Genomic DNA, 12,788 nt, shown 5'->3' with positions numbered 1-12,788 from the left:
CTTCTTTTCTTTAAATACATCAAGAATTTTGATGAACCTAACAGCTACACGGAAGCCATGGCAGGCCCCAAGTCTGCTAAATGGAAGGAGGCTATGGACAACGAGATACAGTCCATGTATGACAATCAAGTTTGGAACTTAGTTGACAATGTACCAGGTTGTAAGACAGTCGGGTGAAAATGGATCTTCAAGAAGAATACCGACATGGATGGGAATGTACACACTTATAAGCCGCGACTGGTTATAAGGGGTTTTTCTCAAACTCCGGGAGTTGACTGTCATGAGACCTTTTCACCAGTAGCGAAGATTAAGTCTATTAGGGTTATGCTAGCTATTGCTGCATTTCATGATTATGAAATATGGAAAATGGATGTCAAAACAGCTTTCCTTAATGGAAAGTTGGTTAAGGATGTTTACATGAGTCAGCCAGAGGATTTTGTCAGTACAGAGTACCCTAATAGAGTGTGTAAGCTTGAGAAAACCATCTATGGATTGAAACAAGCACCTCACAGAAGGAATCTTTGTTTTGATGAGAAAGTCAAAGAGTTTGGTTTTTCGAGGAACGAAGATAAGTGCTGTGTAAATGTCAAGGCTATTGGGAGTATAGTTAGCTTTTTGGTGTTGTATGTGGATGACATACTACTCATAGGAAATGACATCCCAACTCTGCAGGAGTATAGCTATCTACACAATGTGATTTAAAATATCATAAACTTTCACCGCCTTCATTAGAAACAATGACTCTGTAACTATATATACTCTTAGAATATAGTTCTTTTATTGTAAGAGTAACCGTAGTAGTAATTATAGCATCGGAGATCCTCAATGATTTCGTAATTTATTTTGTAGACGACACTTAAAGAGCCTTTACATTGGAGATGTATCAAAACTTCGTTGCCTACCCTTAGTACGTTTTCTTTAGGAACTTACCCTCGATCTATTCCCTTTCATTCGTGTTACCCCTTCTTATTTCGGAATATATATTTTCCAGATATAGTAGCCAACCCGGAAGTGAACAAATTGTTCCTAATCTCTTCTTTATTAGGCGGCGAATTTACACTTAGTGCTAATTTAGAATGCGACTTGAGGATCAATGCGGATTTAACGCTCAATGCAGTTGGTGCTTCAGCAAAACTTATAACGTTCTTTTAAGTTAGATAATATCTAACTAAATAATCTTTTCAACTAGGTCGCCATGGTCGGATCATGATTTCCATGATCCTAATTTCTCGCAATCTAGACTGTAGAACTCGAATTAAGGAAACATTACTTTGATTATAGCCAAAGAATTGGGCTCTTCCCTTGGAGAATTAACCCAAAATAATCAAAGAGTTCTCCAAGTCACCACTCACCAATTGTACAATTGCATCCGGTTGAGTTCTAATAGAATTCGTCATGAATTGAATTTCGGGACGAAATTCTTTCAACCGCGGGAGACTGTGACAACCGTCAAAATTCGAGTCGGTTCTAGATTTGACTAGACTTAGTTGCACATATAGGCACAACACATATTAGACTTAGTAACTAGAAGCTAAGTTATGAACTAGTAGAAACTTGGAAACAATTAGAAACAATGGATAATGTACTTAGAGTTCACATTAATATGTGAATTCTACAACCTCTTAACTGTAGAGACTATCCATATTCTAGGGGTGTTTACGGGGCGGTTCGGCTCGGATAGTAAAAAAATTATGAACCGTGACCACGGGGCGGGTACCTAACATGCACTAACCGAAATGGAACCGAATTATGAAAAAAACCGAACCGAACCGAACCGTATAAAAGCGAGTAACCACGGTTCAGTTCACGGATACCCGCTAAATACAAAAAATCGAAACCATTCATTAAAAATATAAACTATCAGTAAGTCAAGTCAGAATACTTGTTGAAGTTCAAATTATATATTATAATTTATATAATAACTATAATAATAAAATTAACCATAAATTGTGATGAAAGTTCTAAAATATTAATTCAGTTCCGTTTGGGCTATTGGATTTTATGCAGTAGGATGAATCAATTAAAAAAAATGTTGATTGCGCATGCAACACCGGAACGATATTCTTATTATTTTTTTAAGTTTATATATATATATATATATATATATATATATATATATATATATATATATATATATATATATATATATATATATATATATATATATATATGACGGTTCGGTTCGGGTATCCGCGGATATCGAAATATCCAAACCGAAACCGACCCGTAGATAGTCGGTTTTTTCGGTTTCGGTTTTTTTTCGGTTTCGGTTTATTTCGGTTCCGGTTTTTTCGGTTTCGGATTGGCCGCATCGGCTCGGTTTTTCGGTTTTGCGGTTTTTTTGAACACCCCTACATTTGACTCGAACACATTTTCATGAATATATACACACATCATGCACCTGACTTAAAAGTAGAAATTAGCTCAAAGTCTTATAGAAACTTAAGTCAAAGTTGAAAACTAAGACTAGTATACTTGATTCTTTAATTTCATGTGAATCTCGAAACCACTACATAGAATGCCAATAAACCAATAAAATAAGTTACAAACTTTATTTATAACTATAAAATAGTTATAATACCATAAGATAATTTAAAGTCTCAAATATTCTATTCATTTTGATATCCAAATATTCATTAAATCTCAAGACCCTAAAAACCATAAAAACTCAAATTTATAAACTCTAACACCTAAAAATCCATAAAATTTGCTATGGACTTTATAATATCAATTTAAAATAACTCAAATTAGTAAAATATAACCAAGGAGAAATAAAATTTAAGTCATTAGTATTTAACTTTATTTTCTAAGCCAAAAATCAAGGTTTTGTGAATGAAAATTAGGATAAGGTGCATATTTTATAAAAAACTTGATATTTTTATAAAATAAAGTTATATTTTATAAAATTTAAATGAGGGAGACCCTCTCTCCATTGAAAAGTTGGATTCCTCTCTCTCTCTCTCTCTCTCTCTCTCTCTCTCTCTCTCTCTTTGTCGCCTCTCTCTCCTCCTCCCAACACACTCAATCAATTCCTTTCCATTTCTCCATACTTCACTTTCTCTCTCACACTCCTTCACTTCATCTTCTCTCTATTCTTCCTCTTTCTCAAACTCACGAATTTTATTCCAGAAAATGAGTCCAAGAACACACCTTAAACTCAAAATCTTCATCATCATGTGGTGCTCTTGAAGGTAAAATCGATTTCTACTTCACCATTCCTTCAAGTTTTACTTGTTTTTCATGGATTTTCTCCATCTTCTACTCCATTCTATTGTAAAATCATGAACACTTGCACCTACTCACGGTTTTGATGATGATGGTGGTAGGATTTCATCTAAAAACAACATGCATGTTGTACATGGTGAAGTCCCATGACCTAAACCTAAGTCAAAATCAAGGAAATGCACTTTTCTACATGTTTTGGTGGAAAAACACCACACGCATCCAAAGTTTACTTCAAAAACGAATTTTGAACATTTCAAACTCATGAATGGTCTTCAAACAAACATGCATGTGATTATCTTCAAGCTTAGAAGCTAGATCATCAAAGTATGTTGTTAAAAGCTTTCAAATATGTTCATGAAAGATTTATTTCCAAATAAATATCTAAAACTCCTTTTCTGACCAAATTCGATTTTTCCCAGATTCCCACCAACAAAATGAGATGTTCTACAAATTTTCAGAAAATAATTCATTTTTCTCGATTTATTATAATTATTGCAATAATATAGGGCAATAAATCATATAAAATACTTTATGAGGTCTATAAATCCTAGGTAAATTCGTGGATAACCCCTATGCTAAATAATGACTTCTCATTAAGTTTCATCGATTTGTGTTACTGTTTAACGTGGTTTTGAATTTTCTTTTTGTTTAGCTCCAATAAATCATAACACCACTTTAGAAAATGTGAAATGGCTACCTAATAATTTTCGCAGCTCCTACCCTATGTCGAATACTTACAAAAATATTTTCAGAATTTTTCATAATGCATTCCTATTTCCCCCTATTTTTGTATTTATAATGGTCTAAAAACAGGAAAAATAGTTTTACTCATCCAAAATTCATGAAAATTTAACAGAACACCGTATAATATATTAGGATGTTACATAAAAATTTTGATGATTTTTCTCTTCGGTATGCTATTTTTCTTCTATTTTCCCAAGATTAAATACACTTAAATCTATTTTTATTAGAATAAATGCACAAAAATCATAAAATTTAGTTAAACAGTTTATAAATCCATTTTTATATTTTTCCCAAGTTAAGAATGTTTAATAACAGTAATACCAAAAGTTTGGGTAATTTTGGAAACTGTTTTCTATTTATCTCCATTTTTATTAGAATAAATGCACAAAAATCATAAAATTGGGTTAAACAGTTTAGAAATCCATTTTTATATTTTTCCCAACTTAAGTATGTGCAATGGCAGTATTATAAAAAGTGTGGGGAATTTTCTTAACTGATTGCTATTTTTCATGAATTTTTATCTATTTAGAGAATTAAATATAAGAAAAATGGTTATACATATCTATAAACCATGACAATTTATCTGGAAGTCTTTTCATGTAGTTAGAACCAAAATGTGAAGTTTAGTAATTTTTATTAAATGTTTACTATTTTTCCATGATTTTATGATTATTCAAGGAATTAAATGGTGAAAAATAGTTAGACAAATCAAAAATTCAAGAAAATTTATCTTAAGGTCTTTGACTTCAATTAAAACTGAAATGCAAAGTTTGGGAAAGTTTAGAACTAAATTGATTTAGTTTTTGAATATTTAATCATTGGAACGCCTCTTAAAATGTTAAATATTAACATTTCAATAATGAGAATTTTCCACTTAAATTGTTATATAACAATTGATTCATTGAAATTTAATTTTCACAGAAATATGTTGGTAATTTATCAATATTAATTTTGACACAATATTTGCATAATTTTATTGTAGTAGTAAGTATACTAGTGTTAGATTTCGATTTGTGACTCACTAGCGTACATCATTATTGTAGGATTCGGTAGTGGTACAAGTGGAACTTAGATCAAGGCACCATTTGCATCATCTCAATGCATTGTGAGTATTCACCACTCCATTTTTTTGGTTTTTACGTTTTGGGGTGGAAAAGCATGTCCTAATCTATTTATGTTCGTTGTATTTATTTGACTCGTATAAACTTGGTTGCTATATTTTGCATATTGTGAGTATTCACCACTCCCCTATTTTCGGTTTTTAAATGTTTTGGGGTGGAAAAACATGTCCTAAACTTTTTATGTTCGTTGTATTTATTTTGACTCGTATGAAACTTGGTTGCTATACTTTGTATGTATGTGTATGTTACTTTAATTCATGAGGACTGTATCGCGGTTAAGTCCCTGGAATCTGTAGACACAACTCATTAACTCTTTTGAGCCTATGGTTATTATGGATAGCGCTATCAGGAGGTAGACAACTCCTCACTCACACGATTCGCTTGAGTGCATTTTACCATTTTATATACTATGTTTGTGATACACATAGTAGTCCATAGGGCACGATTCGATCATTAGGCTTGGGTTGTGAACTCATGAATGGAAACTTGATGCACATACGAATCTTTATGCACATATGAAACTTGTATTCTCATGTTAGCAACGACACTTGTATACTTATTTTAGCAATGAAACTTGTATACTTATTTTAGCAGCGAAACTTTTATGCTTATTATAGCAACGAGCTTTGTTTCTCACTATAGCAACGAACTTTTATTACTGAAAACTTATATACTTGTCTTAGCAATGAAATTGTTTGCTCCTTGTAACAACAAATATTATTTCGATTCGTGAAAACTCATTTTAGCAATATACTTTTATTTATGGAAAATTTTATCAAAACTTTTATTTCGATTCTTGAAACCAATATTATTTTTAATCTGTGAGTACTCACCAACTATTTTTATAGTTGACGCTCGTTTACATGCTTTTTCAGGAATCATCTAGTAAGAGGCACGTAGAGACACAACACTTGTAGGAGCATTTGCATGTGTTGACTTTTAAATACATTGTAATTTCTTTTAAAAATTTGTTCAAACTCATTGTAAATTTGTAATGATTTTTAATACTATGGTTGGTGTTGTCTTTAAACTTTTGCTATGAGACCCTTTGTACTGCCATGCCCCGTGTTTCCGCTTTAGCGGGGTGTGACAGAAAATGGTATCAGAGCCGAAGGTTATAGAGAATACCGGTTTTCCTTTGGAGAACCACAACTATAGCCAAAAAATTTCAAAAAGTTTTTAAAATACTGAACATACTACTAGTATAACTAATTCGAGTACACATTATTGGACTTTAATTAAGTATAGCCTGGCCAACTATGCTTAATTAAGGAAAGTTAATGCGAGGCTGGAAACGGTTATAGTAGAATTATGTTCAATTTCAACTTGAACTTTTGAAAAACAAAAATTTCGGTGTGCATTCGGGCATTGCATATTATAGGCATTCATCTAGATACACTTAGAAACTAAGTGCACTTTTATAACAATGCCTTTATTTAGAAATACTCTTATCCCTTATCAAGTGCTAGGTTAACCACTTAGGTTATATCACTAGCCACTCTAGGAGCAATGCACTTAGTACTAAGAATGGTATTCCTCGGTAGCTATTGACTTTAGATGTAAGGTTAGTAGCTAGACATACACTAGTAATAATCTTAAGTCGAAACCTATACCAATTATTCCTCAATACCTCTTCATCGACTTCGTACTAGAGTTACAACTAGGAAAAAGCGTTTCAATACCAACACAAATTATAATTGGAGCATCGCGTAAGGAGGTAGATGAGTCGCCACTAGGTAATCACTTAGATACCATTGGCGGGCATTCCAGATTCGACTCACGAGGAGACACGGAAGTTTAACCCATACGTGAGACCTTATTACTATGCTACGATTTGGCTCTACGTTGTTTCCACCTTGAGCTTAAAACTTAACATAGGATGGCCCTTTGACCTCTATAAAAGGTCGGAAATTGCATTGGCACTTTAAAACGTCTTTCAAACAATTTTTCTTGTCATTTATCTTGGGGAAAAAGACATCGGTACTCGCCTTATACTCGCCTTGTACTCGCCTTAGTATTTAGGTACGATTAGCTACACTAAAATACTTATTCGTTACTTCTTAATCTTCCATCGAAAAGTTATTTCGCTTCATCCGTTTTATTTATCATAGATAAAATATTTTATAGACACATCATACAACTTACTAGACCTTTCCTAACAATGTAAGCCATATTCTCGCTAAAAATCTTTTGACAACTTGCTTTAACTTAACACTTTTCTTCAAAACTCAATTTAACCAATATTGTTTTTAATCTTGCAATTACAATCTCATTTCAAATCCATTTCAATGGATAGATGTGCTTTTGAGGGCACATAAACCCTTTTAAACATTGCTTACCATTTTGACACGTTTTCGAAAAACTAGAAACATTTTCTTTTATAACCGTGTTTGAACTCTTTGCTACAAAACATAGACCTATGACATTGAAGTTCATTTTATGTGTAAAAACTTCATTGAATCTTCAAAACACTTTTGTTTGACATTTTTAACAGTTTTCTCATTTAGACATTGTAATTTACTTTAATGTGTTTTCTCGAAACCGAACATGATATTTATGCAAATTTCTACTTCAAACATGTTTATAAGACATCTCTAATGCTTGTATTTTAAAACATACATTATTTGTGTACTTTGCTTCAATATAGTTTTATAATCTATAAATTTTTAAAATTTATAGCATTTGAAAACTTAGTGTTCACTTTTAAATTTCCAATGATATACTCTCAACAATGAATAATTATTCTTCTAAATATATTGAGTTTTTACCTTATCCATTTTAATCATTGTTGGACTTCCGTTTAAAAAGTCAAAATTGTCAGATTTTCAATTGCCATTTGTAGGGCTTCTTCTTTTTCACAAATGGAGTTTAACTTAATAAGATAACTCGTGATTTTTAGCAAACATTTTAAAACTCCCACATGTCTATTTAATCATCAATATACATCAAATATTGAAGTTTGAAATATATCTCAACCTGGTTTTTAATCTACCTATAGGTATTATTCTTATAATTTTAACAATAACAATCATTGCCGCCGCTACCTTCCTTTTTCTTTCCCCCGAACTTTATTTCTCGCTCTCCTTCTGATTTTAGATCTCGCACGCCATAATATTAACATAATACATTGTCTAACTTTGTTTCTGTCTATTTTGCTTCTCCTGGTATCATGTTCGTGTACATAAAGACTTGAAGTCTACCCTTTCGTTTTGAGCGATTAATACATCTATAGTCGTGAGGAATAATTTTGATTTAGTCAACTTTGATATATTCAATTACTCCTTTTATCATATACATCTTGTTTTTATTTTGAAATCTCTATAAACAACTGATCCTTATTTACATTTGCTCTTTCGTTCTAAATTCAGAAACTTGATATAAAATGCAATTTTCATTATATTTTTCCTTATAATTAATACACAATATGAATAATCTTATGCTTATCATTTTTTTATATTCGGAAATTATATGTGAAAGATATGTTTCCTTATATTTCTTCTTTTCTTTAAATACATCAAAAGTCTTGAAATTTACTATTATCTATTCTCTAAATGATTGTTTTTGTAGAAACACTAAATTAAGAATGCACTATTTTCAATGATCGATATTTTTACAACTTTCTTAAAATAGCATTCTACTTTGTAATTTTCAGTGAGTTCCTAAACTCTCAACCTTGTTTTTATAAATGTTCTGACTTGTAAGCTTGAATTTGTCCTGACTTAAACAATTAGACAATTTTTCAAAAGAGTAATCAAAATATTTATGTATAAATTCCTTTATTGATGACTTAAACCTGCAACCTTAATTAATCTTTATATTATTTTACTACTTTGTTTGATCGCCCCGCATATATCTTCATTATCTTGGAATTATTACACATTTTGATAATAATGAGATTAATTATCATTACTAAACACACATTTGGATAACAGTGAGATTTTTATCACTTCTAAACACTTAAAATGCTATCTACACAATGTGATTTAAAATATCATAAATTTTCACCGCCTTCATTAGAAACAATGACTCTGTAATTATATATACTCTTAGAATATAGTTCTATTATTGTAAGAGTAACCGTAGTAGTAATTATAGCCTCAGAGATCCTCAATGATTTCGTAATTTATTCTGTAGACGACACTTAAATAGCCTTTACATTGAAGATGTATCAAAACTTCGTTGCCTACCCTTAGTACGTTTTCTTTAGGAACTTACCCTCGATCTCTTCCCTTTCATTCGTGTTACCCCTTCTTATTTCAGAATATATATTTTCCAGATATAGTAGCCAACCCGGAAGTGAACAAATTGTTCCTAATCTCTTCTTTATTAGGCGGCGAATTTACACTTAGTGCTAATTTAGAATGCGACTTGAGGATCAATGCGGATTTAACGCTCAATGCAGTTGGTGCTTCAGCAAAACTTATAACGTTCTTTTAAGTTAGATAATATCTAACTAAATAATCTTTTCAACTAGGTCGCCATGGTCGGATCATGATTTCCATGATCCTAATTTCTCGCAATCTAGACTGTAGAACTCGAATTAAGGAAACGTTACTTTGATTATAGCCAAAGAATTGGGCTCTTCCCTTGGAGAATTAACCCAAAATAATCAAAGAGTTCTCCAAGTCACCACCTCTCCAATTGTACAATTGCATCCGGTTGAGTTCTAATAGAATTCGTCATGAATTGAATTTCGGGACGAAATTCTTTCAACCGGGGGAGACTGTGACAACCGTCAAAATTCGAGTCGGTTCTAGATTTGACTAGACTTAGTTGCACATATAGGCACAACACATATTAGACTTAGTAACTAGAAGCTAAGTTATGAACTAATAGAAACTTGGAAACAATTAGAAACAAGGGATAATGTACTTAGAGTTCACATTAATATGTGAATTCTACAACTACTTAACTGTAGAGACTATCCATATTCTAGGGGTGTTTACGGGGCGGTTCGGCTCGGATAGTAAAAAAATTATGAACCGTGACCATGGGGCGGGTACCTAACATGCACTAACCGAAATCGAACCGAATTATGAAAAAAACCGAACCGAACCGAACCGTATAAAGGCGAGTCACCACGGTTCAGTTCACGGGTACCCGCTAAATACAAAAAATCGAAACCATTCATTAAAAATATAAACTATCGGTAAGTCAAGTCAGAATACTTGTTGAAGTTCAAATTATATATTATAATTTATATAATAACTATAATAATAAAATTAACCATAAATTGTGATGAAAGTTCTAAAATATTAATTCAGTTCCGTTTGGGCTATTGGATTTTATGCAGTAGGATGAATCAATTAAAAAAAATGTTGATTGCGCATGGAACACCGGAACGATATTCTTATTATTTTTTTAAGTTATATATATATATATATATATATATATATATATATATATATATATATATATATATATATATATATATATATATATATATATATATATATATATATATATGACGGTTCGGTTCGGGTATCCGCGGATATCAAAATATCCAAACCGAAAGCGACCCGTAGATATCGGTTTTTTCGGTTTCGGTTTTTTTTCGGTTTCGGTTTATTTCGGTTCCGGTTTTTCGGTTTCGGATTGGCCGGATCGGCTCGGTTTTTCGGTTTTACGGTTTTTTTGCACACCCCTACCATATTCGGGTCACTCTTTGACTCGAACACATTTTCATGAATCATATACACACATCATGCACCTGACTTAAAAGTAGAAATTAGCTCAAAGTCTTATAGAAACTTAAGTCAAAGTTGAAAACTAAGACTAGTATACTTGATTCTTTAATTTCGCGTGAATCTCGAAACCACTACATAGAATGCCAATAAACCAATAAAATAAGTTACAAACTTTATTTATAACTATAAAAGAGTTATAATACCATAAGATAATTTAAAGTCTCAAATATTCTATTCATTTTGATATCCAAATATTCATTAAATCTCAAGACCCTAAAAACCCTAAAAACTCAAATTTATAAACTCTAACACCTAAAAATTCATAAAATTTGGTATGGACTTTATAATATCAATTTAAAATAACTCAAATTAGTAAAATATAACCAAGGAGAAATAAAATTTAAGTCATTAGTATTTAACTTTATTTTCTAAGCCAAAAATCAAGGTTTTGTGAATGAAAATTAGGATAAGGTGCATATTTTATAAAAAACTTGATATTTTTATAAAATTAAGTTATATTTTATAAAATTTAAATGAGGGAGACCCTCTCTCCATTGAAAAGTCGGATTCCTCTCTCTCTCTCTCTCTCTCTCTCTCTCTCCTCTCTCTCCTCCTCCCAACACACTCAATCAATTCCTCTCCATTTCTCCATACTTCACTTTCTCTCTCACACTCCTTCACTTCATCTTCTCTCTATTCTTCCTCTTTCTCAAACTCACGAATTTTATTCCAGAAAATGAGTCCAAGAACACACCTTAAACTCAAAATCTTCATCATCATGTGGTGCTCTTGAAGGTAAAATCGATTTCTACTTCACCATTCCTTCAAGTTTTACTTGTTTTTCATGGATTTTCTCCATCTTCTACTCCATTCTATTGTAAAATCATGAATACTTGCACCTAGTCACGGTTTTGATGATGATGGTGGTAGGATTTCATCCAAAAACAACATGCATGTTGTACATTGTGAAGTCCCATGACCTAAACCTAAGTCAAAATCAAGGAAATGCACTTTTCTACATGTTTTGGTGGAAAAACACCACATGCATCCAAAGTTTACTTCAAAAACGAATTTTGAACATTTCAAACTCATGAATGGTCTTCAAACAAACATGCATGTGATTATCTTCAAGCTTAGAAGCTAGATCATCAAAGTATGTTGTTAAAAGCTTTCAAATATGTTCAGGAAGGATTTATTTCCAAATAAATATCTAAAACTCTTTTTCTGACCAAATTCGATTTTTCCCAGATTCCCACCAACAAAATGAGATGTTCTACAAATTTTCAGAAAATAATTCATTTTTCTTGAATTATTATAATTATTGCAATAATATAGGGCAATAAATCATATAAAATACTTTATGAGCTCTATAAATCCTAGGTAAATTCGTGGATAACCCCTATGCTAAATAATGACTTCTCATTAAGTTTCATCGATTTGTGTTATTGTTTAGCATGGTTTTGAATTTTCTTTTTGTTTAGCTCCAATAAATCATAACACCACTTTAGAAAATGTGAAATGGCTACCTAATAATTTTCGCAGCTCCTACCCTATGTCGAAGACTTACAAAAATATTTTCAGAATTTTTCATAATGCATTCCTATTTCCCCCTATTTTTGTATTTATAATGGTCTAAAAACAGGAAAAATAGTTTTACTCATCCAAAATTCATGAAAATTTAACAGAACACCGTATAATATATTAGGATGTTACATAAAAGTTTTGATAATTTTTCTCTTCGGTATGCTATTTTTCTTCTATTTTCCCAAGATTAAATACACTTAAATCCATTTTTATTAGAATAAATGCACAAAAATCATAAAATTGAGTTAAACAGTTTATAAATTCATTTTTATATTTTTCCCAACTTAAGAATGTTTAATAACAGTAATACCAAAAGTTTGGGTAATTTTGGAAACAGTTTTCTATTTATATCTATTTTTATTAGAATAAATGCACAAAAAACATAAAATTGGGTTAAACAGTTTAGAAATCCATTTTTATATTTTTT

This window comes from Lactuca virosa, chromosome 7 (assembly GCF_052849685.1).
Source record: "Lactuca virosa cultivar CGN04683 chromosome 7, Lactuca_virosa_CGN04683_v6, whole genome shotgun sequence".
NCBI classification, from domain to species: Eukaryota; Viridiplantae; Streptophyta; class Magnoliopsida; order Asterales; family Asteraceae; genus Lactuca; species Lactuca virosa.
The sequence above is the reverse complement of the archived record's forward strand: the minus strand, read 5'-3'. Positions refer to the sequence as shown.